The sequence below is a fragment of the Garra rufa genome, chromosome 8 (assembly GCF_049309525.1).
Source record: "Garra rufa chromosome 8, GarRuf1.0, whole genome shotgun sequence".
In the NCBI taxonomy this organism is placed as follows: domain Eukaryota; kingdom Metazoa; phylum Chordata; class Actinopteri; order Cypriniformes; family Cyprinidae; genus Garra; species Garra rufa.
The window spans coordinates 9,947,159-9,954,294 of NC_133368.1; positions in this window are offsets into that span (position 1 = coordinate 9,947,159).

A 7,136-nucleotide genomic window follows, 5' to 3' on the forward strand; every position below is an offset into this window, starting at 1 on the left:
GCTAGCAGTAGCCTGTTACATTGCAGTACATAAGATTTCACTTACCACATAAACAGAGTAAGGAGAGATGACTGCGTGGACGATGGCGAATGATTTACAGATCCTGAGCATCGTTGTAGTATAAAGTTACACAGAGCAGATGCAATTGTAAATCTCAAAAGTGAAAGTACATTTATCGTGGATTCAAAACGGCAGTTTCAATGACCGGCTCGGGCTCCGTGATTAAATATATATTTTCCTCCATGTGTTTCCTTCCTGCCGCTCTGTGAAACAGCCAATCAGAGCAGAGCTCCTCATTATTATTCATTAACCTTCCAGATAAGGTAATAACAGACCATTTCATTCTAGGGACAAATCCTAGGGTCATAAATGGACCTGTAAAACCGTTTCTGGAGAATTTTTGCCCTTTCCTATGCCATATACCTTCTATGTAGATATCAGAGAACAATTTAAAATATTGTATCAATGCATTCTATGGCACTTTTAAGAAACTTACAAGTTTTCCTTTGCCAACTCACAAGCACGGTGCTGCCTAAAATTAAACTGTGAAATGTAATCAAGAATGTTATTTGAACTCTGGTCATTAGAACAATAATCTTTAATCATTTATTTGTGGGCCATAAACAATGTCAAAAAAGTCATAAACAATGCCAAAACCCCAACTCGGCCAGACTAAAGCCCAATGGCTCCTGCACTACCTCCCGCACTACCTCCCTTCAAACATGACTAAAGGCACTCCATCGTTCCAGTCTTTTTGGAACTTCAAACAAAATGATTTTAGCATAGATTTTAAAGTCTGGTGGAACCTTTCGAGTGCTCCTTGGCTTTTTGGGTGGTAACAACTGGATCCAGAGCCTGTTTGAACACGTGACGTAAAATTTGTACTTTGATCTGACTCAAAAGTATGCGTAAGTCCAACCAAAGAAAATAATTTAATACAGTGGATATAAAAAGTCTACACACCCCTGTTAAAAGGCAAGGTTTCTGTGTTGTAAAAAAATCAAATCACAATGAATCATTTCAGAACTTTTTCCACCTTTAATGACTAACTATAACCTGTACAATTTCATTAAAAAAACAAACTCACATATTTTAGGTGTGGGAAACTAAAAATAAAAAACTAAAATAATATGGTTGCATAAGTGTGCAATCACATTGAAACTCATTTTAAATAGGAGTCAGTACACACCTGTCATCATTTAAAGCACCTTTGATTAACCCAGAATAAAGTACAGCTGTTCTAATAGGCTTTTCCTGGCATTTTCTTAGTTGCAGCTTACAGCAAAACCCATGGTCTGCAGAGAGCTTCCAAAGCATCAGAGGGATCTCATTGTTAGAAGGTATCAGTCAGGAGAAGGGTACAAAAAAACAACACTGCACATCACCAAAGAAACACCATACCCACAGTGAAGCATGGTGGTGGCAGCATCATGCTTTGGGGGTGCTTTTCTTCAGCTGGAGCTGGGGCGTTAGTCAAGGTGGAGGGAATTATGAACAGTGCTAAATACCAGTCAATACTGGAAGAAAACCTTCAGGCTTCTGCTAGGAAGCCGAAGATGAAGAGGAACTTCATTTGTCAACACGATAACGATCCAAAGCACACATCCAAATCAACAAAGGAATGGTTTCACCAGAAGAAAATTCAAGTTTTGGAATGGCCCAGCCAGAGCCCAGACCTAAATCCGATTGAAAATCTGTGGGGTGATCTGAAGAGGGCTGTGCACAGGAGATCGCAATCTGACAGATTTGGAGCGTTTTTGCAAAGAAGAGTGGGTTTTTTTATTTTTAGTTCCCCACACCTAAAAAATGTGAGTTTGTTTTTTATGAAATTGTACAGGTTATAGTTTTCATTAAAGGTGGAAAAAGCTCTGAAATTATTTATTGTGGTTTGATTTTTTTTACAACACAGAAACCTTGCATTTTAACAGGGGTGTGTAGACTTTTTATATCCACTGTAAGTGACTTCACAATTACTAGTGTTGTAATTTTTTTCGCAGAGGAATTCCCTATTTAAAATGCATTGACATGCACATGATAGTAAGCAAATACTGTTTACCAGACAAGAAAAGGGACTGACACCGTTTTGTTCACACCTAAATGACCGGCGAATAGACTGTGTAAGGAAGGAACTACTATCTGCTTGACAACTTGCCATTCATTAACATTCCTCATCAACATGCCACCTTTAACAAAATATCCCCGTGACATCTGTTCAAGTTCCTCAACAGGAACAACAGCTTTAAAGAGGGGTGACATATTTTCACTGTTCATCAATAAGCTGCTTACATGACAATTTATCAAATCTCATAAACTGTTAATTACCTTTTTTTTTAACAGTAATATCTAAACCATCATTAGATTTTAAACATTTAGCCTTGAAAAAATCTGACATTTCCCTGGTTTTAATAAAATAAAGAGAGAAAAGTCTACTATTTGCATTACACTTAGAAAAAAACGTTAATCAAATTAGATGTAAAACGTACTCGGTTACTGACGTAACCTCGGTTCTCTCTAGAGAGGGAACGAGTACTGCGTAAGAAGTATCTTACGCTAGGGGAAAATCCTTTTCTGCGAGATATTGAAGCCAAAAATTATCCTTAATTTTGAAATAATGTAAAGCGCGTTGCAGCAGCATACAGGCATAGGCAAAACAGCTTGCGCGCCTATTGGCTGCTCTGCGGCAACTGCAGCAGCCTATTAGAGCGAGGCCTGACGCGACGCCAGATCCAATGGGGGCATTTTGCGCCCTTTGCATCGCTTCGCGCCCTTTTCGTAGCTTCCCGCCTAAAAGGGCGTGGTCTAGACCTATAAATATCGCTCATAGGCAGCTATTATCTGGTTTTTCATCATCAAAGCAACCAGAGCGTGCGCATGCACGGCAAGATACGCAGTACTCGTTCCCTCTCTAGAGAGAACCGAGGTTACGTCAGTAACCGAGTACGTTCTCTTACGAGAGGTCTCTCGTACTGCGTAAGAAGTATCTTACGCTAGGGGACCCAGTGTAAAACGCCGTGCATGCTGAGATCTGACACCAAAGACCCAAGGGCGAAAGCCCGGGGTTCATACAGTTCATAATCACCTATAGAACTCACAGGGAGTCCGGGGAAGAGGGAGGGGCAACGCCGCACTCTTCCAGATAGTGCAGCGTCACTCAGACGCTAAGTAAACGTACATACAGGGCGGGGTTACGGCCTGAGCTGACGTAAGAATAAGGGTCTTCACACAGTTTGCCCAGACACATCTTGTGCTATCACTTTCACTGTCGACCCTAGAGCTGTGCTCAGTAGACGCAGCATTCCGAGCTGATAACATCAGGTCAGACAACACTGAACATCTAGACTGACAGCAATCTGGCCTGTAAGGCGGGAACCTCCAGGTTGTAAAACCTTATAAATGTAGACGGAGAGGCCCAGCCCGTCGCTGTACAAATATCTTGCAAGGCAATCCCACTCGACCACGCCCACGATGAGGCCACGCCCCTCGTGGAATGTGCTCTGACACCTAGCGGGCACTGCATGCCCTTGGAAGCATATGCCAACGCAATAGCATCAACTATCCATCTGGATAAGCTCTGTTTCGACGCGGCCAGTCCCTTGGGACGCCCGTAAAACGAAACAAAAAGCTGCTCTGTCTGTCTAAAAGCAGACGAGCGAGACACGTAAGCTCGTAATGCCCTGACTGGGCATAGGAGGCTCGCGTCCGTTTCCTCATCATTGACCGGTAGGGCTGACAGCGCGATGACCTGTGCCCTAAACGGTGTGTTGAGTGATTTTGGAACGTAACCATGTTTGGGTTTGAGTATGACTTTAGAGTCATTAGGTCCAAATTCCATGCACGTCGCGCTCACAGAGAGTGCGTGCAAATCCCCTATGCGCTTCACTGAAGCGAGAGCCAGCAGAAACACGGTCTTAAGAGACAGGTATTTCAAATCAATCGTCTGCAGAGGCTCGAATGGTCCACCTTTCATGGCCTCTAGTACCACAGAAAGGTCCCATACGGGGACTGTGGGAGGTCTGGGGGGATTTAGTCTTCTAGCTCCCCTCAGGAAGCGAATAACTAAATCGTTCCTTCCTATTGACTGACTTAGCGTTGTGCTCGAGAACGCTGTTATGGCCGCCACATAGACTTTGAGCGTGGACGGGGTTCTGCCCTTGTCCAGCAGCTCTTGTAGAAAGGAAAGCACCTCCATCACACCACAGTTAGTGGGTGACGAGCCGCGAGCTGCGCACCAGCCCGAAAACACTGACCATTTTGAGGAATAGAGCCGTCTCGTAGACGGGGCTCTAGCCTGCGTGATCGTGTTTAATACTCCTTTAGGGAGTTCATCATATATTCGCTGGTGGCCCAGACATGAAGGGACCACAGCTCTGGGTGAGGATGCCAAATCGAGCCGCTGGCCTGAGAGAGAAGGTCTCTCCTCACTGGTATCGGCCACGGGGCGGTGCTCGTCAGCTGCATCAGCGCTGGGAACCAGGGCTGGTTTTCCCAAAACGGCGCTATCAGCAGTATTGAACATCCTTTTTCCCTGACCCTCTCTATCACCTGAGGTAGGAGAGAGACGGGGGGGAAAAGCATAGAGATGACGGCGGGGCCATTCGTGGGCCAGCGCGTCTCTGCTTTTTGAGTAAAATTCCAGACAGTGAGCGTTGTTCGGAGACGCAAACAGGTCTACTTCCGCTCTGCCGAATTTTTTCCACAGTAGTTGTACTGTCTGTGGGTGTAGAGACCATTCGCCTGCTGGAACATTGTTCCTGGACAGTCTGTCTGGCCCTATGTTTAGAAGCCCCGGCACATGCGCTGCTTTCAGCGAGCGCAGGTTGCGCTGAGCCCATACCAGGAAGCGTTCTGCAAGTCTGTATAGGTTTTTGGACCTGAGACCGCCATGGCGATTTATATAGGAAACCACTGACATGTTGTCCGAGCGGACTAATACATGGTTTCCTTTTATTTGGGGACAGAAGCGCATCAGCGCGTTCTGTACTGCCAGCATTTCGAGGCAGTTGATATGCAGGAGCTTTTCCCGTTCTGACCACTGGCCAAAAGACGGTCTGCCCTCGAGCAGAGCCCCCCATCCCGAGGTGGACGCGTCCGTAGACACCACTTTTATTCTCGAGGAAGTCCCCAGGCTTACACCTAACTGGTACCAGTCGATTGCTCTCCACGGATTCAGGGCTGTGACACATTTCTGATTGACCGTGATACGAAGCCGACCGGGCGCCCACGCTTGACGCGGGACGCGCGCTTTCAGCCAGAACTGCAGTGGGCGCATACATAGCAGACCCAGCTGCAGAACTGATGACGCTGAGGCCATGAGACCCAGCATTTTCTGAAATTTTTTGAGCGGGACAGACGCGCCGCAGCGGAACGAGCCCGCTGTGCGCTGAATGTCTGCTGCGCGCTGTGGTGACAGCCACGCTATCATTGACAGCGAGTCCAATTCTGTGCCCAGGAAGGAAGTTTTCTGACTGGGGGACAGTGAGCTCTTCGCCCAATTGACTCTGAGACCCAAATTCTCGAGGTGATCGAGCGAGACTGCGCTAGAATCAGCCAATCGTCCAAATAGTTCAGTATGCGCACGCCTTTCAGTCTGAGAGGAACGAGCGCTGCGTCCATGCACCTTGTAAATGTACGGGGTGCCTGGGACAAACCGAGCGGCAGGACTGTGTACTGATATGCCTGGCCCTCGAAGGCGAATCTCAAAAATCGCCTGTGACGTGACGCTATCTGTATTTGAAAATACGCGTCTTTCAGATCCACTGACACGAACCAGTCTCCTTGGCGAACTTGCGCGAGGATTTTTCTGGTCGTGAGCATCCTGAACCGACGCTTCACCAGCGCTTTGTTCAGTTGCCTTAGATCTAATATGGGTCTGTGATCTTTTTTCGGTACCAGGAAATATCTGCTGTACAGCCCCCCTTCGCTTTGAGCTTGAGAAAGGGGCTCTATGACCCCTTTGCTCAATAGTTTCGCCACTTCGGCTCGAAGCAGGTGTGCTGCTTCTGTCTGCATTGTGGTCTCGACGCGCGCTGTATAGCGGCGCGGGCGTCGGTGAAACTGTAGCGAATAGCCTCCTTTTATAATGTCCAGCACCCATTTCGAGACCCCTGGAAGCTTTTCCCATGCGTTTGCATGAATAGCTAGAGGCTGAATACGGAGCGCGCTCCGTTCTTTCATTAACGGAGTGGTTTCGGTATGCTGTGGCACCAGAGACGTGCTCGTGACATTCGGGGCGTGGGGCACGCTGATAGCGGGAACTATTATGTCTGTGTGTGGATGTGGTTGTGTGGCAACAGGCACATTTAACACACTGCAAACACCGTTCGCCTGCATACACGTTAGTTTCGTTTTACAGAAACCTTTTGACGTGCATAATGTGATGTCTGTGGGCACTGTTAAGTGGACACGTTTACCACATGTGAAGCGCAATCGATCTGAGCCGATTTTATGTTCGCAGGGTCTGTATGACAGGTTGTGCTTGTGTGTAGAAATGAGCACTGGAGGAGTGGGCATTTTGACTACACGTGAAACACCATCGGCCGTGGCCAGGACTCCAGAAAATACACTCTATTGGGGGTTTATCTGGGTAGCCGTGAAAACAACCTTTGTGTGCAGGCAAGCGGGCGACAGAACCGGCTTGTTGGCTGCAGCAAACACTGGAACAGTCACATTTAACACACTCCAAACATCGTTCGCTTGCATGGAGCGAATGCACGCTGATTTCATGCAAAACGTGCTCGTGATATTTGAGGCATGGGGCACGCTGATAGCGGGAACTATTATGTCTGTGTGTGGATGTGGCTGTGTGGCAGCGGGCACATTTAACACACTCCAAACAACGTTCGCCTGCGTAGAGCGAATGCACTTTTGGTTTCGTTTTCACAGAAACCGTTTGACGTGCATAATGTGGTGTCTGTGGCCACTGTGAAGCGGGCATATTTACCACGTGTGAAGCGCAATCGATCTGAGTCGATTTTATGTGCGCTGTGCTTGTGTGTAGAGATTAGCACTGGTTAGTGGGCATTCTTACACGTGAAACACCATCGGCCGTGGCCGGTTGTGAAGCGCAATCGATCTGTGTCGATTTTATATGCGCTGTGCTTGTGTGTAGAGATGAGCACTGGTTAGTGGGCATTCTT